Source organism: Saimiri boliviensis, chromosome 3 (genome assembly GCF_048565385.1).
Source record: "Saimiri boliviensis isolate mSaiBol1 chromosome 3, mSaiBol1.pri, whole genome shotgun sequence".
NCBI lineage: Eukaryota > Metazoa > Chordata > Mammalia > Primates > Cebidae > Saimiri > Saimiri boliviensis.
The window spans coordinates 48,815,390-48,839,582 of record NC_133451.1 but is presented as its reverse complement, the minus strand read 5'-3'; the positions used below and the strand labels follow the sequence as shown (position 1 = coordinate 48,839,582).

Sequence of the window (24,193 nt, the reverse complement as noted above, 5' to 3'; positions counted from 1 at the left end):
GATGAATATTTATTCTATCTAAGGGAATGAATACATTGCATGAACATTACCTGTCAATTTCTTAAGTCAGGAAATAGAGGTGACCATATGAACCAAATGTGAGAGGTAATCCCCTAAATAAAAACTGGGTGCTATTATTCAGAGAAGGGACAATGGATGCTGGGTAGGAAGAAAAAAGTGAGCACTACATTTGGGATAGACTGGATAGACAATTTGAGCAGTTATGTACTTAGACCCCCCCCCCTCCTTTTTCCTAGCATTTTGTGTTCAAGATTTATCTTACTAGATGAAATTAAGAATTTTCAACTAGATCTATTCTCTTATTGGTTTTGAAAAGGAATGAGTTAATAGATTGCTGTCAATACTATAATACCATGGCTTTCACTACCATTTACTTTGGGGATCTTTGGTAATAGTTGTAAAAATGAATAAATGTGCAATCTAGTTACACAGTGATGTGCCTGCTCCTTCCTTCCCATGTGGTAAGGATAGGGCTGAATATTTATATAATATTTATATAATATTTATATAATACCATGGCTTTCACTACCATTTACTTTGGTGATCCTTGTTAATAATCATAAGAATGAATGAATGTGCAATCTAGTTACACAGTGATGTGCCTGCTTCTTCCTTGCTATATGGGGAGGATGCGGCTGAATATTTATATAAATATAAATATTTACATATTTACATTATATATAAATTTATATAATATATAAATTTAAATATAATATAAATATAAATTATAATAACATAAATTATAATATAAATATAAATATATATGATATTCTTTCCTTCCACATGACAAGAAAGGAGCAGGCACATGACTTCCTTATCAAGTTGGCCCTTTCTTAGATTTATTATGAAGTTGGAAAGCCACTAGACACACACACACACGCACGCACGCATGCACACACACACACACACACACACACACACACACACCCCAGTTTTGAAGCATGAGGACTTTGTCTTCTAGCCTATTTTCAAAGTGGTTGAACTGTTTTTCCCTAGCTATAACCAAGCATTTGAACTGTCAGGCAAAATGTTTCCTTTAAATTTGCAGAAAGCAATGAGTTACAACATGGATAAACACAGATTGAAAGTGTTTCTATGACTATAACTGTACAGATCACTAAATCTTCCATAATTAATGTTTGTTTTGCTTTTTCTTTTTGCTGCTGAGTAAGCATGAGATTAAGGTTTTAGCTTTATCCAGTACTGCTTTGTTATTTATCTTTTTTTCTATTTGCCATTTAACCATTAAGTATACGATGTTCCCTTGAGTTGTTTTCTGTATTTGGTTGAACTTTTCTGTTAAACTGCTTGAGCTTCTTCTATACCCATAGCACCTGTGGGCTGAAGCTCATTACTGTGTAACTTTTCTAAGGAGCACAGTGCAGCCACCATTGAAGATACATTCTAGCATTAGAGGTATCTGAACAATGGCCAAGAATATTTCTTAATGTTTAATTTTTCCTTTTGGAAAGATAATTTTTATTTTCTTAATTACAAAGATATGTTTATCATAAAGAATTTAGAAAACGTTATGGTTTTCTAAAGTCATCTGTACTTTTATTATCTAGAAATAATCAATGTTAGCATTTTGGTATGTTTTCTTTCAGATCTTTCTTACGTATGTATATACACGCCCCATACCTACACACATTTTGTTGTTGTTTTAGAGAATATAGGATCATATAATAAACTGTTATATTATTATTTTTTCATTTATGGCATTAAATATCTCCCACGAGATTACAGCAGTCACAGTTTTGTAAAGGTGTTTAGTTTACTAACTATTCTCATTGTTAGATCACTAGGTTATGTCTAGATTTTCACTCTTGTAAACAAGGCTGCATATCAATGATTATTTCCTTGGTATAAATGCCTAGATTTCCTAGGTCATAAAACATGTACTTGTTTTTCTTTTTTGTAGATTTTCATGGATGTATAATAACTGCACATTTTTCAGGAAGGTATACACAATTTAAGGCTTTTGTTGATTTTTGCAAAGTGCCCTCAGAAATAGGCCAATTTGATCTCTCCATAAGACTCTCTATGCCGCCCATTTGTTCACAGCATTGTCAATATTGCTGATTTAACAAGAAGAAAAATTTAACACTTTCTAATTTCTTAAATAAGGTGTGTTATTTTTAATGTTTGTTATCTCATTTGTATATATTAATGTTTTGTGAAAAACGGAGCTCAGATTTCATATATATGTATATATATATATGTAATTGCACTTTAGGTTCTGGGGTACATGTGCAGAACATGCAGGATTTTTGCATAGGTACATACGTTTGCCGCATCCATTCCCATCACCTATATCTGGCATTTCTCCCCATGTTATCCCTCCCAAACTCCCTACCCCCCACTGTTTCTCCCCTAGTCCCCCACAACAGACCCCAGTGTGTGACGTTCCCATCCCTGTGTCCATGTGTTCTCATTGCTCAACACCTGCCTATGAATGAGAACATGCAGTGTTTGATTTTCTGTTGTTGTGTCAGTTTGCTGAGAATGATGGTTTTTAGATTCATCCATGTCCCTACAAAGGACACGAACTCATCGTTTTTTATGACTGCATAGTATTCTATGGTGTATATGTGCCACATTTTCCTTGTCCAGTCTATCATCGATGGGCCCTGGGGTTGGTTCCAGGTCTTTGCTGTTGTAAACAGTGCCACAATGAACATACGTGTGCATGTGTTTTTATAACAGAATGATTTATAATCCTTTGGATATATACCCAGTCATGAGATTGCTGGGTCAAATGGAATTTCTATTCCTAGGTCCTTGAGGAATTGCCACACTGTCTTCCACAATGGTTGAGCTAATTTACACTCCCACCATCAGTGTAAAAGTGTTCCTATTTTTCCCCATCCTCTCCAGCATCTGCTGTCTCCAGCTTTTTAATGATCACCATTCTAACTGTTGTAAGATGGTATCTCAATGTGGTTTTGATTTGCATTTCTCTAATGACTAGTGATGATGAATATTTTTATATGTTTGTTGGCCTCATATATGTCTTCATTTGAAAAGTGTCTGTTCATATCCTTTGCCCACTTTTGAATGGGTTTGTTTGTTTTTTTCTTGTAAATCTGTTTTAGTTCTTTGCACATTGTGGATATTAGCACTTTGTCAGATGGGTAGATTGCAAAATTTTCTCCCATTCTGTTGGTTGACCATTCACTCTAGCGATTGTTTCTTTTGCTGTGCAGAAGCTCTGGAGTTTAGTTAGATCCCATTTGTCTCTTTTGGCTTTTGTTGCCAGTGCTTTTGGTGTTATAGTCATGAAGTCCTTGCCTATGCCTATGTCCTGAATAGTTTTGCCTAGGTTTTCTTCTAGGGTTTTTATGGTGTTAGGTCTGATGTTTAAGTCTTTAATCCATCTGGAGTTAATTTTAGTGTAAGGTGTCAGGAAGGGGTCCAGTTTCTGCTTTCTGCACTTGGCTAGCCAGTTTTCCCAACACCATTTATTAAATAGGAAATCCTTTTCTCATTGCTTGTTTTGTCAGGTTTGTGAAAGATCAGATGGTAGTAGGTGTGTGACATTTCCTCTGAGGCCTCTGTTTTGTTCCATTTGTCTATATCTCTGTTTCAGTACCAGTACAATGCTGTTTTGATTACTGTAGCCTTGTAGTATAGTTTGAAGTGAGGTAGCATGATGCCTCCAGCTTTGTTCTTTTTCCTTAGAATTGACTTGGCTATGTGGGCTCTCTTTTGGTTCCATATGAAGTTTAAGATGGTTTTTTTCCAGTTCTGTGAAGAGGGTCATAGGTAGCTTGATGAGGATAGCATTGAATCTATAAATTACTTTGGGCAGTATGACCATTTTCACGAAATTGATTCTTCCTAAACATGAACACAGAATATTTTTCCATCTGTTTGTGTTCTTATTTCCTTGAGCAGTGGTTTGTAGTTCTCTTTGAAGAGGTCCTTTACATCCTTTGTTAGTTGTATTCCTAGGTATTTTATTCTCTTTGTAGCAATTGTGAATGGCAGTTCGTTCTTGATTTGGCTCTCTTTAAGTCTGTTATTGGTGTATAGGAATGCTTGTGATTTCTGCACATGGATTTCGTATCCTGAGACCTTGCTGAAGTTGCTTATCAGTTTGAGAAGATTTTGGGCTGAGCCGATGGGGTCTTCTAAGAATACAATCATGTCATCTGCCAGTAGAGACAATTTGACTTCCTCCTTTCCTAATTGAATACCCTTTATTTCTTTTTCTTGCCTGAGTGCTCTGGCTAGAACTTCCAATACTATATTGCATAGGAGTGGTGAGAGGGCATCCTAGTCTAGTGCCAGATTTCAAAGGGAATGCTTCCAGTTGTTGCCCATTCAGTATAATATTGGCTGTGGGTTTGTCATAAATAGCTTTTATTATTTTGACATACGTTCCATTGAGACCTAGTTTATTAAGAGTTTTTAGCATAAAGGGCTGTTGAATTTTGTCAAAGGCCTTCTCTGCATCTATTGAGATAATCATGTGGTTTTTGTCTTTAGTTCTGTTTATGTGGTGAATTATGTTTATAGACTTGCGTATGTTGAACTAGCCTTGCATCCCCAGGATGAAGCCTACTTGACTGTGATGGGTAAGCTTTTTGATGTGCTGTCACAATGGGTTTGCCAGTATTTTATTCAAGATTTTTGCATCTATGTTCATCATGAATATTGGCCTGAAGTTTTCTTTTCTTGTTGAGTCTCTGCCGGATTTTGGTATGAGGATTATGTTGGTCTCATAAAATGATTTGGGAAGGATTCCCTCTTTTTGGATTGTTTGGAATAGTTTCAGAAGGAGTGGCACCAGCTCCTCTTTGTATGTGTGGTCAAATTCGGCTATGAACCCATCTGGACCTGGGCTTTTTTGGTTGGTAGGCTCTTAATTGCTGCCTCAACTTCAGCCCTTGTTATTGGTCTATTCAGGGTTTTGACTTCTTTCTGGTTTAGGCTTGGGAGGGTGCAAGTGTCCAGGAATTTATCCATTTCCTCCAGGTTTACTAGTTTATATGCATAGAGTTGTTTGTAGTAATCTCTGATGGTAGTTTGTATTTCTGTGGAATTGATGGTGATATCCCCTTTATCGTTGTTTCTTTCATGTATTTGATTCTTCTTTCTTTTCTATTAATCTGGCTAGTGGTCTGTCTCTTTTGTTGATCTTTTTTAAGAAAATAAAAACAGCTCCTGGATTTATTGATTTTTTGAAGGGATTTTTGTGTCTCTGTCTCCTTCAGTTCTGCTCTGATCATAGTTATTTCTTGTCTTCTGCTAGGTTTTGAGTTTTTTTGATCTTGCTTCTCTAGCTCTTTCAATTTTGTTGATAGAGTGTCAATTTTAGATATTTTCTTGCTTTGCATGTGGGCATTTATTGCTATAAATTTCCCTCTAGACACTACTTTAAATGTGTTCCAGAGATTCTGGCACACTGTGTCTTTGTTCTTGTTGTTCTCAAAGAACATCTTTATTTCTCCTTCATTTCATTGTTTATCTAGTCAACATTCAAGAGCCAGTTGTTCAGTTTCCATGAAGCTGTGCAGTTCTGAGTTAGTTTCTGAATTTTGAGTTCTAACTTGATTGCACTGTGGTCTGAGAGACTGTTTGTTATGATTTCCGTTCTTTTGCATTTGCTGAGGAGTGATTTACCTCCAGTTATGTAGTCAATTTTAGTGTAGGTGTGATGTGGTGCTGAGAAGAATGTATATTCTATGGATTTGGGATGGAGAGTTCTGTAAATGTCTATTAGGTTTGCTTGGTCCAGATCTGAGTTCAAGTCCTGGATATCCTTGTTAATTTTCTGTCTCATTGATCTGTCTAATGTTGACAGTGGAGTGTTAAAGCCTCCCACTATTATTGTGTGGGAGTCTAAGTCTCTTTGTAAGTCATTAAGAACTTGCTTTATGTATCTGGGTGCTCCTGTATGGGGTGCCTGTATATTTAGGATAATTAGCTCTTGTTGCATTGATCCTTTTACCATTATGTAATGTCCTTCTTTGTCTCTTTTGATCTTTGTTGGTTTAAATCTATTTTATCAGAGACTAGGAGGATGCAACTCTTGCTTTTTTTTGCTCTCCATTTGCTTGGTAAATCTTCCTCCATCCCTTTATTTTGAGCCTATGTGTATCCTTGTACTTGAGATGAGTTTCCTGGATACAGCACACCGATGGGTTTTGACTTTTTATCCAATTTGCTGGTCTGTGTCTTTTGATTTGGACATTTAGCCCATTTACATTTAAGTTTAATATTGTTATATGTGAATTTGATCCTGCCATTTTGATGCTAGCTGGTTGTTTTGCCCATTAGTTGACCCAATTTCTTCATTGTGTCAATGCTCTGTACCATTTGGTACGTTTTTGGAGTGGCTGGTACTGGTTGTTCCTTTCTATGTTTAGGGCTTCTTTCAGGAGTTCTTGTAACGCAGGTCTCGTGGTGATAAAATCTCTCAGCTATTGCTTGTTCGTAAAGGATTTTATTTCTCTTTCACTTATGAAGCTTAGTTTGGCTGGATTTGAAATTCTAGATTGAGAATTCTTTTCTTTAAGGATGTTGAATATTGGTCCCCAGTCTCTTCTGGCTTGTAGGGTTTCTGCCAAGAGACCCACTGTGAGTCTGATGGGCTTCCCTTTGTGGGTAACCCAACCTTTCTCTCTGGCTGCCCTTAACTTTTTTTTTTTTTTTTTTTTTTTTCATTTCAGCCCTGGTGAATCTGACGATTATGTGCCTTGGGGTTGCTCTTCTTGAGGAATATCTTTGTGGTGTTCTCTGTATTTCCTGGACTTGAATATTGGCCTGCCTTGCTAGGTTGGGGAAGTTCTCCTGGATAATATCCTGAAGAGTGTTTTCCAGCTTGGATTCATTCTCTCTGTCACATTCAGGTACACCTATCAAAAGTAGATTAGGTCTTTTGACATAATCCCATATTTCTTGGAGACTTTGTTCATTTCTTTTTACCCTTTTTTCTCTAAGACTTTGTTCATTTCTTTTTGCTCTTTTTTCTCTAATCTTGCCTTCTTGTTTTATGTCATTGAGTTGATATTCAATCTCTGATATCCTTTCTTCTGCTTGGTCAGTTCGGCTATTGAAACTTGTGTATGCTTCATGAAGTTCTCGTGTTGTGTTTTTCAGCTCCATCAATTCATTTATATTCTTCTCTAAGCTGTTTATTCTTGTTAGCATTGCATCAATCCTTTTTTCAAGGTTCTTAGTTTCTTTGCATTGGGTTAGAACATGTTCTTTTACTTCAGAGAAGTTTGTTATTACCCACTTTCTGAAGCCTGTTTCTGTCAATTCATCAGACTCATTCTCCATCCAGCCTTGTTTCCTTGCTGGTGAGGAGTTGTGATCTCTTGGAGGAGGAGAGGCATTCTTATTTTGAGTGTTTTCATCCTTTTTGCACTGGTTTCTTCCCATCTTTCTGGATTTATCTACCTGTGATCTTTGTAGTTGGCGACTTTCAGATGGGGTCTCTGAGTGGACATCCTTTCTGTTGATGCTGGTTATGTTTTTTAGTTTTCCTTCTAACAATCAGGCCCCTCTGCTGTAGGACTGCTGGTGGTCCACTCCAGGCCCTTTTTGCCTAGAGATCACCTGCAGTGGGCGCAGAACAGTAAGGGCTGCTACCAGTTTCTTCTTCTGTTATCTTTGTTCCAGAGGGATCCTGCCAGATATCAGCCTGAGCTCTCCTTTATGAGGTGTATGTTTGGATGTATGTGTGTCTGTGAGCTGCTTGAGGAGACAGTCTGTCCCTTATAGGAGCTCAAGTGCTGAGCTGTGAGGTCCATTGTTCTGATAAGAGCTGCTGGACATTTACGTCTGCTGCAGCGGAACTCATAAATGCCTTTTTCCCCCATGTGCTCTGTCCCAGGAAGGTGGGGATTTGTTTATAAGTTTATGACGTGCTGCTGCCTTTTTTCAGAGATGCCTGCCCAGTGAGGAGGCAGCCTAGTCACAGTCTGCCAGCAGAGGCATTGCTGAGCTGCCGTGGGCTCTGCCAAGCTGCCGTGTGAGCTTCCTTGCAGTTTTGTTTATAGAGGTATAGCTAGAATTTCCTCAGTAATGGTGGAGTGTCTTGTAATGGCAGACTGTCTTGGTAATGGTGGACTGCCTCAGTAATGGCGGACTGCCTCAGTAGTGCTGGACTGCCTGAATAATGGTGGATGCCCTTCCTGCCCCAGAGCTGGACTGTCCTGGGTCCAGCTGTGCTTGCTTTGAAACTCTCAATCCAGAGCATTTCAGATTGCTCGTCTTTGTCAGGGTGGGACCTGCCAAGCCAGATCACCTGGCTCCCTGTTTCAGCCCCCCCCTTTTTTTTTTCAGTTGAATGGGCAACTCTGTCTCCTGGGTGTTCCAGGTGCCAGTTGAAACAGCTGCCCAGATTTGTGTGAGTTTTTGTGTGGAGATCCACTCTGCCGGCTGAAACAGCCATGCTGGAGACTCATGCCATTTTTCCTCCCGGGAATCTCCCGGTCTTTGAAATGCAGTAATCACTTACCTTCTGCGTTCTTGCTGGGAACTGCATTCCAGAGCTGTTCCTATTCAGCCATCTTGGATCTCCTTTTTTTTTTTTTTAAATTGGAGTTTTGATCTTCTTGTTAATTTGTACAAGCTTTTCATATATTTATGATAGCAATCTTTTTGTTTCTGTTTGTCATTTGATACTGATTGATTTATTGATTGATACTTTTATAGCATACTTTTTTCTTTTTACAGTCAACTCCATCTTTTCTTTAATTGATTTGTTTTGAAATGTTTGTGGAAGACATGATGTCATGCATTTTGTTGAGATCCTTGTAGTCATTATCTTCTTCATTCTACTGTACAACTGTGTCAATCAGGTATTGTTATCATCCCCATTTTACAGATGAATAAACTGAATCTACAAACAGCAAATTTATAATGAAAACCATATAGCCTAAGTCAAAGCTAGCTTCCTTAAGCATTTATTTAATTCTTCTCTTCTCTTGGTTGATTTTGCTCTTGGTATCCTGTGTAGGTCTTCTACCTCTAAAGATTATGTAACCATTCACCTGTATTTTCTTTCTGTATAATTATGGGTTAATGTTTACCTAATAATTAAATGTTTTATCTCAAAATCTCTGTGATCTCATCTGCAGAAACAGAATAATTCCTTGTTACTTTTTATTCATGACTCTTTCTTTGTTTTTAGATCTACTCCTAAATTCCTTTCTTCCTTTTTTTTTACATATTAATGCTGGTATAAGTAACTTCCACAGACATTTTTTGGGCATGTTCTTTGTGCAAGAATCTCTGCTAGGCATTGTAGGGATAAAAAAGTGAATAAGACAGATTCTGCCTTCCCAGAAACTTGTGATGTAATGATGAGAAAGAAAAGCATGCATAAACAGCTTTAGGGTGAACTGTGGTAAGTCCTGTAAGAGATATACAAATATAGTGCAAAAAGGGGGAAGTAGAAAAAATATGAATTGGTGGAAGCAATTAAGGAAGTATTTGTGAGAAAGTGAAATTTAAACCAGATCTTGAAGGGTGGGAAAGACTCAGACTATAAAACTGTGATAATAATAGCACCATCTTATAGGATTGTTGTAAAGATCAAATGCATTCATACATGTAAAGCATGTGAGGTGCTACCTGGCATGCAGTCAAGAGCTAAGTCAATGTTAAGCACTGTTTTCATGATCACAACTGAACAAAAGTTAGAAAAGCGCTGACTGTAGAATGAGATCTACCGTGTGGATTTTTTTTATGAAGCAGAATATCCCTCTGATTTTTTTTCTGTTAGTAGTTGCTGGATTGCACATTTCACTGTTTTCTGCCTTGTTTTCACAGTTATCCATGTTGCATCTGAAGGAGGGCAGGATATTTCTGAAGGAAAATAAATTTAACTAACTTGGAGCCAGTTTTATTAACTTTTATATATTATGCTTTTATTTTGAAGATTGTTTATAGGCTACTAATTAACCTTAGAAAGAGGTTTAAGAAGGTCTGAGAGTCTTAAAGATTGTAATTATGGTTAAATTTAAATAACTTCAAACAGTGACATATATGTGTATGTGTATGCCTTTTATTACTCCTAGTAACTAAAACAGTAGCTTAAAATAATAGAGTAATTCCAGTTTACCTTAGATAATAAGAGTTTTAAAAAATTATATTTGATACCTTTGCTGTTTTGGGTACTTGCAGGATTCTTTAGGTTGGAGGTAGGACCCTGCCATGGAACAACAGTCAACATGAGAGACTAGGAAGCAGGAAGCTTGGAGCCTATAATAGAATGTTAAGAGCAGCACTATATAGCAGTCTGGAACCTGGGACCAGGACTAGGTACAATAGATGATGACTTCCATTTAACCTTGAGAAGAGAAGCCAGTCCCCAGGACTTGGGAGAGAGCATGTCCATGTGAATAAATGTTGGTAGACTAAAGGCTAGTTGCAGCTCTTGATCTTTAGCACTTTTCATAAACTGGAGTGGGACACAATGAAGCATGAGACCATCTCCCCCATTCTGGAGACCATCTCCCCTATTCTCTTCTTTCTATCCATATCCATCAGAACCACCACTTCCTCCCTCATTAGAACCAGTTTTCCTTGTATGGTTTAGGAGTTAGAAAACACACAGGACTGCTTCTAGTTCATATGGCACCTTTACAGGAATAAGAAAAGCTTCCTTTCCTCAAGATACCCCATTGCTTCTGCTAGAAAATTGTCATAATAAATATACAAATTTATGCTATCTATTATTTGAACTCTGCTCCCTTAGATGTAGAATGTGCAATTAATATGGTTCTTCTCTGGAAGTAAAGGCTACTTATTGGAAAAGAAGGGAGGAGAAATTATAGATGCCATTTTGAAGAGGCTTTTACCTTTGTAGTCTTTTATCCCATCACGTAACTTCAACTACCTTAATTCTATAGAGATGCAATTGACATTTTAGACTGCACAATTCTTTGTTGTGCAGTGCTGTCTCGATAATTGAATGATATTTAGTGTCCCGGCCCTACTTTCCATCTTCCATAGTAAATGCCTATAGTGCTCCTAGTTGTAGTATCAACAGGACGTACTCCCACCCCCATTTCTAGATGCCCTCTAGAGGGATAGCATCTACAGGGACATATCACTCAGGTTGCTCACCTCTACCCTGGTCTCCTAGTGCTGACCCTTCACTCCTGAAGATGCCATGTAAAAAACCTTGTTTTTCAGACCTGTCTTCCATGTTACCTGCTCTGTAAAGATTTCCAGTCTTCTCTCTAGACAGGATCAGTCTCTCCTCTGTGCTCGTACATAGCACCTGCTAGGGAAAATCTATACTGCATTACAGTTGGGTCTCAGGGCCTGTCCTTCTGTCATTCCTTCCCCCATTAGACTTTGAACTCTTTGAAGTTGAGGATAATATCTTCCTGTTATCTGTAGACTCTAGCACAGTCCATGGATCTTCCTGGGAAGCTTTTTTCCCCTTTCTTTACAAGGTCAACTGAGTTTTTTAAATCTCAGAAACGTATTTTAATTTGTGAAAGCACTTGCATAATGGAGTGCCACTTGAAATGAAACAAATGAGTTATAATTATTATTATAATTCAAAGCAGATGAGAGTTACTTACTTCTATAATATACCTAAAATGTTTCCTATTCAGAGAAGCATTTTTAAGGATGCCATTCTGTTAGTTTGCTGGTGCAAAGTATTATTTTACATTAAAATTACCATGGTTTACTAGAACCTAAGGGTATAAGATAAGGTGCTTTGTGATATGGTTGCTATACAGTTTACTTATCTTAAATTTAATATCACAAAGGATTATCATTTCAAAAGAATTTTGTTACTCTCTATATTTCTCTTTGGATTGCATGTTCCACTGAGTCAGCCCCTGTGGCCTAAAGTAAGTGAAGAATATTTTTCTCTCTTATCAGTCTATAATGTATGAGAGTCAATTAGCTATTGGTAATGTTCACTGGCTCCTATTTAGGGAAGGTATTTTTATATTTCATTTTTTTTTTTTTTCTAAATGCTTTTTCTCTCTAGCAAAGACATGCATCAAATTCATCACAACAATTCCAACTACAAAGAATGCTTGCTCACCAGGAAAGTTAATCTCTTGTAGCTGGTAGAAAGATGGTTTCATGAGCAGTCAGGGCATATTAAAGCAAGTAAAAAGACCCTAAAATACAGTAGATAAAAACAAGATAGAAATTTTTTTCTTTCTCATGTAAAAATCTCCATCAGTGGTCTAGAGCTGGCAATGCAGTTTCTTGGTATGAGGGTTCCAGTTACTGTTGTTCTGCTGTCTATGCTATTTCCATTTTGTGGTCCCAAATAGCTGTTTCAGCTCTTGCAATTATTTCCTGATTCCAGAGATCAAAGATAGAAAGAGAGAGCAACAGATGGGTACAGTATGTTCCCTTTAAGGTGAGGACCCAGAAATTGTACATTTCACTACATCTCTCACCCTCCCATTGGCTAGATCTCACTTCCATGACATCTAGTTGCAAGAACTGGTGGGAAATGTAGTCTTTTTTCCTAGGTAGCCACATACCAAGCTAAACAAGTGGTTATGTTACTAAGTGATGTAAGGAAAATTGAATATTTGGGCACAAGAAACAATCTCCAATAAAATGACCTTTACCACTAATTATAGTACTGAAAGTCAGTGACATAAATTACATTTTTAAATGGGATATGTTTCTAGCAGTAGGTTACATTTTCTAGTCAATTTTGTAGTCTCTGAAAGGCATTTGTTAGGTAATGCTGATGAAACTGGCTATGCCATTATCCTTGCTTGGATTAACTGTTGTATGTGCTTGCTCAGATTATGCAGATATGAAGCCAAGAACATGCAGCCTGTTACATATTCAGGCCACTTCTGAATGAAGAAATGGAAGCTAGTACAACTTTGTTCTGAAAGGTGTTGCTTTATAACTATTAAGTTGTTTCTATTATCCTAATAGCCAAAATGTAAGAAAGATGGAAGATTTCATAAGGGTCCCAAAGTTTAGGTATGTTCTTATTTTAATCCTGTTAAATATTAGTTTTCATATCTTATTTTTTTAATTTTTACTTTTTTGCTCTATTTAAATTATAAAATAAATAAATAAATAAATAAATAAACCTTAATCCCCTCTCCCTTCTCCTAGCCCACGCCTTGGCCCTCTCTCCTTCAGGTTCTGCATGGTCTTTACTTCCTCCAGGAAGCCTTCTTTACCTGATACCTCAATTGTGGATTGGGTGCCCCAAGCGTATACTCCTGTAACACCAGGGATGCTATTTACTTTCTTTGACTGACTCTGTTTCGCCATTGTCTGCTTATATGCTTCTATCCCCCACTGGAGTCTAAGCTTTATAATGGGATGAACTATGTTGTTTGTTCACCAATGTATCTCTTCTATGTAGCACTCAGTGCCTGAACACACATTTGTTAAACAAACGTAAAAATGAAGAGGTGAAGAAAAGGACGAGGAGAAAGGAAAAGCTAACAAAAAGGGAACAGAAAACAGATGAGGAAGAAGTACATTATGTCTACCTGTTTAAAACTTGTTTCTCTCTCTCTCTCTCTCTTTTTTTTTTTTTTTTTTTTTGAGACAAAATCTCATTCTGTCACCCAGGCTGGAGTGCAGTGGCACCATCTCGGCTCACTGCAACCTCTGCCTCCCAGGTTCAAGTGGTTCTTGTGCCTCAACCTCCTGAGGAGCTGGGATTACAGGTGCCCGCCACCATGCCCGGCTGATTTTTGTATTTTTACTGGAGATGGGGTTTCACCATGCTGGCCAAACTGGTCTCAAACTCCCAAGCTCAGGTGATCTGTCTGCCTCAACCTCCCAAAGTGCTGGGATTACAGTGCACCTGGCCAAAACCTTTTCTGTCTGATCCACCCACCTGTCAGTTTTCTCACACTGCAGTCAGAACAGTAGTCTAGAAGGCTTTGTCTCTCAGCTGCCACTTACTTAGCATGGTAGTTATTCCTTTCTATTTAGGTCCCTTCTTTAAGCTCATAGTGGAAAGCAGAGGCAGTTTTAGGGTGTGTTGAGCGTGAGAGCGTTTCTGTGTTGGCTAAGTTGTCTGGCCAAGGTAACAGTTGCATTTCCTCCCCAACGTATCCCATCAGCTCACTCCCAAAAAGCGCTTAGAGGCTTAAGGAGGGTTTCAGTTATGTGTTTCAGAACTATGTATTATATTCTACCAGTTTACGAAAACAAATTTCCTTTGGGTATTGTCTTTATTACTAACTTAAAAATCTATCCAGTGTTTTTAGACTTGGCAAAATATATTTTACTGATGCTTTAATTTGCAGACTTTTGAAAGAAGTTGTTTGTAGGTAGACTACTGTTTATCTAGTTTGACTGTGTTTTTTAATTGAAATCTAAGTATTCAATGATACATATTTATCACGATACATTCCAATATTATCTTCACCATTGAGAACACTTCCTCAGTGGAATGAGACTGTTCTGTAAAATAAAGTAAAAAATATTATTTGAATAGATAGAAAATAATTGAAAATGGGCAACTATGTGGCAGGTAGAGAGTTGTAAAGAATGGAATGGGAGAAAACCCATCACAATGGTTATAAATTCACAGTTTTGGGGCTAGAGCCTTAATGAATAATTAAGGAAGTCAGAGACTGAGGAGATGTAAAGATTCCATATGTATTATGGCATTGCAAAGCTAGAACCAGGGACCTTTGGAATCCTCTTTGCAGTGTTCCCATTTTATAGATGAAGAGAGGGCCTAAGTGATATATCCAAGGTCACTGAAAGTGGCAGCTGTCTTATCTGCTAGTGTGCTTTTCCGTTTTTGAAATTGTCATGGCTTATAGCCATGAGGCTTAATAATATATTCATGAAGACAGATTTCAAGATGCCAAAGTGTCCTAAATTAGTCATTGATCTTTTTGCTTTAAATCTTTTTTGAAAAAAATGATAAGACATAAATAAACTAATGACAGATATAAATCTGATTTATGGTGATATTTCAATTAGGAGTTTCAATTTTCAATTAGGAATTAATTTCAGTGTATAATGAATGCTAAAGAAAATGAAAAATTTTCAGAAGTATATAGTTTTTATATGAATTCATTGAATTACTTGCAGATTAAAATAATTTTTAGCCTCATTCCATGGACAAATACAATTTTAAATTTAGTAGGATTTTTTATTATATTTTAATTATTTGGGAAACATTACAGTTTTGTCTCAAGTGAATTTGAACATCCAATTTCCTAGTCCCTGAAAACAAGAAATTCAAAATTTAAACCAAACTAAAATATATCACATTACCTAGCTTTGTTTTAAGAAATAAAACATATTTCTGTACTAATATTTGCTTTTTAACTAGGTGGAGAAGTTATTAGCTCTAAAAGTGATTTGAAGTTTTTCTGTTTGTTAAGGTACCTTGTTAGTTCTGTATTTCAAGTCAGACTCCTGTGGAATTCTATGGCGATTGTTAAAGTATGCAGCCATTGTTGGGGGAGAAAAATTTTATCTGTAGTCAGCAGAATCTGAAACTCCAGAGTAAACTGAAATTAGAGCTGAGTAAGGCTTTCTGCAGTCGATATGGAACAGTGGTCTGTCACAAACATGCACACAGTCATCCACGCTGCACTGCATAGGCAGAAACATTTATATGGATGATACAGATCTTTATTATAAACAAAAACATTTCATGCTAACTGTACTGAATAAATGGCGTTTCTTTTGACTGACAACAAGGGGTGAGGTGTGGGGGTATGAAGACTTACTGTTTCACATTAGCAGGTGTTTCCCACTTTATGGTGAATTTACTTTTGCACCCTCCTTCACTTCAGGACTTTAACGAATGAGGAAATAAGCCAATTTCAGATTTCGTTAATGTAACTCTCATTCCATTCTTCCCAGTGCCCAATTTAATCATTTTATTGAAGTAGTTGGTTTATTAGACCAGCATTTTTGGATCATTTTGGGGTGTACTTGGCACTATAATAGAAGCTAAATGCACAAACATGACTAACGCTTTGATGATATTATTTATTTTACTGTTTTCAGCTTGGATTGTTGCTATTGATACATCTGCAGTCACTGTAATGTCAGTTTCTTTGTATGTGATCCATTTTTCTTTGACTGCTTTTCAGATGCGTGTGTATATATTTTTTACAATTTCATTATAATCTTATAATGTCTAATTCTGGATATCTTTAAATTTTCCCTGCTTGGTACACATTGTATTTCCTGTTTCTGTGGTTTTATGTTTTTCTTCAGTTTTAGAAAATTCTCATATATTATCTCATTTAGTATTATGTCTCCTCTTCATTTTTTTATTTAGGAACTCTAATTAAACATGTTTTAGACCTTCACATTCAATATTATTTCCATATTTTTGTCTTTTATTTCTTTCTCTTGGTTTTGTTGGTATCTTCAGATTTAGCCCATTTTACTATTTTCCTCTTTAGTATTTGAAGTCCGTATTTGAGTTTTTAATTTCAAATATGTTTTTCACTTTTAAAAACTCTTTTTTTAAAATATCAAGTAATTTTTGATAGTTCCTTATTCATACCTTAATTATTTTGCTTTCACCTTTTATTTCTTTAAACATTTTATGTATAATTTGTATTCTTTAGTTGATAATTCTATTGAAGTCACAGGGATCTGAACCTGCTGCATGATATGTGTATGTGTATATGGTATGAGCATGGGGAGTAAAAGTGTGAGTCGTATGTGATCAGAGTTAGTAGCTTATAACATTTCATTTAAGCCTCATGGTAACTACAAAGCAAAAATGTATAGAAGAAGCACAAAACTGAAATAGGATTCAAAGCATACTACTAGAAGAGACTGTAAACCATAAAGGAAGACAGGAACAGAGGAAGAAAGAAATGAAATATCTACAAAACAACCAGACAACAAAGTATAAAGTGGCAATATGAAGTCCTTAGCTATCAATAATGAATGTAAATTGATTAGATTTTCCAATCAGAAGACACAGAGTAGTTGAATGGATTAAGAAACAAGACCCAACTATATGCTGCCTATAAGAGACTACCTCACTTTTAAGGACACACATAGACTAATAGTGAAGGGACGGAAAAAGATATTCCACACAAATGGAAATAAAAAGACCACAGGGGTAGTTATACAAATGGTTCCTGACTTTTGATTTACTTATGATTTTTGGACATTATCGTGGTGCAAAGGCAATGCATATTCAGTATACTTCTTGACTTATGATGGGGCACATCCTGATAAACCCATGCTAAGTTGAAAATATTGTAAGTCAAACATGAACTTTTGATTTACATTGTTTACAGTATTTTCAACTTATGATGGATTTATCAGGATATAACCCTCTTGTAAGTTAAAGGGCATCTGTACTTATATTAGACAAAATAGACTTCAAGTCAAAATCTATAAAGACACAAAGAAGCACATTATACAATGCTAAAAAGGTAGATTCATCAAGAGAATATCACTGTTGTAAATATATTATACGAAAATTGAAGCACCTAAATATATAAAGTAAATATTAGAGGATATGAAGGGAGAGATATAATAAATTGCAATATGCTAATAGTAGGAGACCTCAATACCTGACTTTCAACAAGGGACAGATTATCCAGAGAGGAAATTAATCAGCAAACATTGAACTTGAACCACATTTTAGACCAAATAGACTTAACAAACTCATACAGGACATTACATGCACCAGCAACATTGAAAAGAATGCACATTCTTTTCAACTGCACATGGAATATTCTTCAGAATAGATCATATACTGGGTCACAAATGGGAACAGGGCCTGAACAGATATTTCTCAAAAGAAGGTATACAAATGACCAACAAAGAAAATGAAAAACATGCCCCAAATCACTGATTATTAGGAAAATACAAATGAAAACCACAATGAGATATCATTGTATTAGAATTGCTGTTATCAAAACAAAAGAAAAATGTTTGTTGGTGAGGATGTGGAGAAAAGGGAATTCTTACACATCGTTGGTGGGAACATAAATTCATACAGCCGTTATAGAAAACGATGCAAAGTCTCCTCAAAATACTTTGAATTATCATTTATCTAGCAGTACCACTTTGGGCATGTATCCATAGGAAATGAAATTGCTATGTTGAAGAGATATCTGCCCTCTCATGTTCATGCAGGGTTATTCACAGTAGCCAAGTTATGGAATCAGCCTGAATGTACATCAATAGATGGACAGATAAAGAAAATGTGGTAAATATGTATAAAACGAAATACTATTCATTCCTTTACTATGTAGCTAGCCAAGGCAATCTTGAGCAAAAAAGAACAAAGCTGGAGGCACTGCACTACTTGTTTTCAAACTATTTTACAAATCTACAGTAATTAAGATAGCATGATACTGGCCTAAATATCATTCATTGGTCAATGAAACAGAATAGAGACTCTAGAAATGAACCCATGAATTTTCAAAAACTTGATATTTGCCAAAGATGCCCAAACTACACAGTAGGAAAAGGATGGTCTCTTCAGTAAAAAGTGTTGAGAAAACTGTGTATCAGATGCAAAATAATTAAATTGAACACTTTTGTATATCTCACACCATATACAAAAATCAACTGAAAATGAGTTAAAGACTAAATGTTAGACCTGAAACCATAAAACAAGTAGAAGAATGCTTTGTCTTGATATGTGGACCTAGATTGCAAAGAATTCAGTATGTGGAATCTTTTTTGTATGTGTGTGTGGACATTTTTGATATTACAGCATCTTTTGATCCTCAGAATGTGATCTCTGGTCCTTGTGTTAGCTTTAATCCAAGTGTTGATTGCTGGCTGTCTTGGTTGTTGACGGGTGCCACATTGCTTTCTGTGTTCATGTATTACCACTTGCAGCAGGAGTAAGGAAAATACTTTATTTTGCTGCAGGTTACCATAATCTTTCTTCCTCATTTTCACTAACTTTATCGTTTTTTAAGCTAGAGAATTGGTTTATGTTTGTCTTACATTTTTTCTTGTTAACTTCCAGATTTATCTCTTTTTGTTATGTCTTTCAGTCCTCCATTCTTTTTATGTACCTTCTTACAAGGCAGGTCCATTTCAGACACATAAAGGTGCACCCATCATTACCAATGTAGAGTGAATGACTTCTACCTAGCAAGCAGCCAGTTGTTTCACAGATTTTTTTCTTCTTTTTGCCACAAAAAGATAGATTGTATATTGACAAAGATTCAGTGTCATGACCTATGAGGTCTCCTCCTTTTTTTTAATATCAAAAAGATATAGAGATACATCTTTCCATCTTTATAAAGATATCTAATACATCAGTGTTTATAGCAGCATTATTCACAATATCTGAAAAGTAGAGACAATCTAAATATTAATTGACAAATGAATCGATAAAATGTGGTATATATACAAAGTGGAATATTATCAGCCTTAAACAGGAGTGAAATTCTGATACATGCTACAACATGGATGAATCTTAAAGACATGCTGAATAACATAAGCCAGATACAAAAGGATGAATATTTTATGTTACTACTTCTATGCAGTACCTAGAATAGTCAAATTTATGCAGATAGAAAGTACACCTAAAATGATAAACATGGCAAAGTCTGTTATTTATATTTTACTGCAACAACTTAAAAGACTACATGTGAGAAAAGATGACTTGAAGAAAATCATATCTTGTAGAGGTCAGTATTTAGAGACTTCGTTTATTCAGTCATCCAGTCATTCAATGAATTTTGATTTCCTGCTGTATATCAAGTGTGTTTTAGATACTGGGGCTAGAACAGCGAGCAAAAACACTCAACAATCCTGGTCTCCCTGAGTATTTTAGTGAAATAAGACAGGCAATAACCAAAATAAGTAAGTAAAACCTATAGTAAGTAAGATGATGAAAAGGTCAGTAGAGAAATATAAAGCAGAGAAGAGTAATTGGGTGAATGGAGGCCGAAGCGGCTGGAGCAAACAGAAGGGAAGACTAGGGGTGGGAGCAGGAGCAGTACTGGATAAAAGGAGAGGGAGGCAGAGCGGGTCGCTTAGGGCTGTGCAAGTCAGCGCAGGGCGTGGAGATTCCATTTTACACCCATCAGCTGTAAAACAACAAGGAGATTCTTTTTTAAAAAAATTCACTCCAGTTAGTGTTTGTTTTTCATTAATCATATAAAGATAGGCAAAGATTTTCTTTCCCTTTCTTCAAGGATTTTCTGTTTCAAAATTTATGTAACTATACATTTGAAGAAACCGTGCATGCACACGTACGCAAACCCACTCAAACTCAAACAGTTCAGTGGCTTCAGGAAGCTTCTATTTGCCTAATTCACCCTTGTGTCATCCTCTCAGTATCTTCGTTGTGTTTTCCTAGGAAACCAAGTTGAGGCAAAATTTTCATGGTAGTGCTTAAAAGGAAAGGTAGATGGAATCCAGGAGCAGCAAGAGGGAGGGAACAAGGAGATTGAGTTAGGGAAGGAAGAAAAGCACACTCAGGGCTGCACTGCTGAGCCGGCCAGGGCACCGCAAAGCACAACTTATTCTAGCATTGTTGCTACTTGGAATAGTTTGTAAGGGAGAAGCTGGTGAGGAATTTATCTGTCAGTTCTTTCTAGTCTTCTTCTTTCTCATTGATCTTAAAGTCATAAGGAAATAAGGAATGACTGCACTGCCCTTCGTTTTTTGGTTTTCGGTTTTTGGTGTTTTTTTGTTTTTTGTTTTTGGTTTTTTTTTTTTTTTTTGAAATAAAAAGAAAGAAAGAAAGAAAAAAGAATGAAAAGAGAGAAAGAGGGAGAGAGAACAGGAGTCTTGCTTTATTGCCCAGGCTAGAATGCAGTCTAAAAATGGGTATTGAAAATCTCTTTTATGCCAATAATTGTGCTTAACAATGGAGACAGGAAGGAATAAGGGAGGGAAATAACAAACAAGCAGCCAACCAATATTTCATTTGAACCTGTGAAATGCTATGCAATTACTGAGGAGTGATTTACTTCCAATTATGTAGTCACTTTCAGAGTAGGTGTGATGTGGTACTGATAAGAATGTATGTTTGTGGATTTGGGGTGGAGAGTTCTATAAATGTTTATTAAGTTTATTTGTTCCAGGTCTGAGTTCAAGTCCTGGATATCCTTATTAATTTTCTGTCTCTTTGATCTGTCTAATATTGACAATGTGATATTAAAGTCTCCCACTATTGTTATGTGGGAGTCTAAGTCTCTTTATAAGTCATTAAGAACTTGCCTTATGTATCTGGGTGCTCCTGTATTGGGTGCATATATATTTAGGATTGTTAGCTCTTGTTGCATTGATCCTTTTACCATTATGTAATGTCCTTCTTTGCCTCTTTTGATCTTTGTTGCTTTAAAGTCTTTTTTATCAGAGGCGAGAATTGCAACTCCTGCTTTTTATTTATTTTATTTTTGCTCTCCATTTGGTTGGTAAATCTTCCTCCATCCCTTTGTTTTGAGTCTTTGTGGATCCTTGCATGTGGGATGGGTCTGTATGCAGCATACCAATGGGTTTTGGCTTTTTATCCAATTTGCCTGTATGTGTCTTTTGATTGGGGCATTTAGTCGATTTAAATTTAGGATTAATAATAATATATGTGAGTTTAATACGGCCATTTGATGCTAGCTGGCTGTTTTGCCCGTTAGTTGATGTAGATTCTTCATTATGTTGATGCTCTTTGCCTTTTGGTATATTTTTGGAATGGCTGATGCTGGTTGTTCCTTTCTTTGTGTAGTGCTTCTTTCAGAAGCTCTTGTAAAGCAGGCCTGGTGGTGATGAAATCTCTGAGTACTTGCTTGTTCACAAAAGATTTTATTTTTCCTTCACTTAGTTTGGCTGGATATGAAATTCTGGGTTGAAAGTTCTTTTCTTTAAAGATATTGAATATTGGCCCCCAATCTCTTCTGGCTTGTAGGTTTTCTGCAGAGAGATCTGTGAGTCTGATAGGCTTCCCTTTGTGTGTAACCTGACCTTTCTCTGTGGCTGCCCTTTACATTTTCTCCTTCATTTCAACCCTGGTGAATCTGACAATTATGTACCTTGGGGTCACTCTTCTTGAGGAATATCTTTGTGGTGTTCTCTGTATTACCTAGAGTTGAATATTGTCCTGCCTTGCTAGGTTGGGAAAGTTTTCCTGATTAATATCCTGAAGAATATTTTCCAACTTGGATTCGTTCCCTTCGTCACATTCAGGTACACCTATCAAACATAGATTAGGTCTTTTCACATAGTCCCATATTTCTTGGAGACTTTGCTCATTCCTTTTTACCCTTTTTTCTCTAATCTTGTCTTCTTGTTTTATTTCATTGAGTTGATCTTTGACCTCTGATATCCTTTCTTCTGCTTGATCAATTCGACTGTTAAAACTTGTGCATACTTCGTGAAGTTCTCGTATTGTGTTTTTCAATTCTATTAATTCACTTATATTCCTCTTTAAATTGTCTATTCTCGTTAGCATTTCATCAAAGCTTTTTTCAAGTTTCTTAGTTTCTTTGCATTGGGTTAGAACATGTTCTTTTAGCTCACAGAAGTTTCTTATTATCCATTTTCTGAAGCCTGATTCTGACAATTCATCACACTCGTTCTCCATCAGGCCTTGTTCCCTTGCTGATGAGGAGTTGCGATCTCCTGAAGGAGGAGAGGCATTCTGATTTTGGATGTTTTCAGCCTTTTTGCACTAGTTTCTCCCTATCTTTGTGGATTTATCCACCTGTTGTCTTTGTATTTGCTGACTTTCAGATGGGGTCTCTGAGTGGATGTCCAGCTTGTTGGTGGTGATGTTATAGCTGTTTCTTTGTTTTCCTTCGGCAGACGCCCCTCCCCCACAGAGCTGGACCTTCCTGGATTCAGCTGTGCTTGCTGTGAAACTCGACCTTCAGAGTTTCCAATTGCTGTTTTTTTGTGGAGGTGAGACCAGCCGAGCCGGATCACCTGGCTCCCCGCCTCAGAGCCCCCTTTTTTCCTTTCCTAATTGAATGGTCAATTCTCTCCCAGGTGCCCCAGTTGCTTGCCAAAAAGGCAACGGGATCTATGCAATTTCCCGTGCGGTGACCACAGCCGGTCGGCTGTGGCGCTGAGATTCCTAGCACTTTTCTGCCCAGGAATCTCCCTGTCTGGCTCCCTACTTCATCCCCCTTTCAATCAGCTGAATGGGCGACTCTGCCTTCCCAGAGCTCCAAACACCAACTAAAAGGGCACCCAGTCCAGCATACTCCGCACTGAGAACTGCCGCGCCAGGATGCCGGCAAAACAGCTGCACCGGAGTCATGCTGGTGACCCGTGCTGCTCTTCCGCTGGGAATCTCCTGGTCTGTAGGCAACAAAAATTCATCTGGAAGTCTGGCGTCCACTCACTCCCTGCGCCTTCACTGGGAGCTGCAATCCTGAGCTGCTGCTAGTCGCCCATCTTGGATCTCTCTCCCCATTTTTTGTTTTTTGTTTTTTTAAGACTCTGGAGTCTTGCTCTGTTGTTCAGGCTGGGTGCAGTGGCATGATCTCGGCTCATTGCAACTTCCACCTCCAGGTTCAAGCGATTCTCCTGCCTCAGCCTTCTGAGTAACTGGAATTACAGGCATGCCACCACACCTGGCTAATTTTTGAATTTTTAATGGAAACAAGTTTTCGCCATGTTGACCAGTCTCATCTTGAACTCCTGACCTCAAGTTATCTACCCGCCTCGGCTTCCCACGGTGCTGAGATTGCAGGCATAAGCCACCATGCCCTGCCGATACTGTCCTTACTTCTAGATGGTGTTCTCCAGGTCTTCTAGGTGGCTACAAGGGTTACCAGAGCCTCCACGGGAGTAGCTGGGCTGGACCTAGGCGTGTGGAGCTGCTGTGGCGCACGCCATAAGGGGGTGATGCGACTGTGTCAAGGTGGTCCTGAGGGACGTCTGAAGGAGTTGGCGGTGTGGAGTGGGGCCATGCAGCGGTCGCTCAGGGGCTCCATGAAGCAAGTGGCGAAGACTCAGCATTTGGGGGCAGTGGACAGGTGAATCTTTAGAGGAACATAAATACACCTCGCACACCAGGCCTCTCTCTCAATAAATAGAAGCATCCTTTTGGAGAAGGTAATAAAATAGTAGCAGTAAAACAAATATGCAGTACTTTATATGGTGTTCATCTCACTTCTATTCCATGAAAGCCTGGTGAGGTGTGTGGTATTATCTTCCTTTTTATCAAGAACTTGTGAGACCCAGAGATGCTAAATGCCTTGCTATGGTTAAGAGGTATAGCAGTCTTCTGTTACAGCCTTGCATATTATTCCTTTAAGGAAAT

The 24,193-nt window shown here is 37.4% G+C and overlaps 1 protein-coding gene across 3 annotated transcripts in view; it reads left to right on the top strand.

Moving 5' to 3' along the window:
* SCFD2 (sec1 family domain containing 2) overlaps positions 1-24,193 on the top strand; it is a 435,739-nt gene that overhangs the window by 141,743 nt on the left and 269,803 nt on the right. The window lies entirely within an intron of this gene.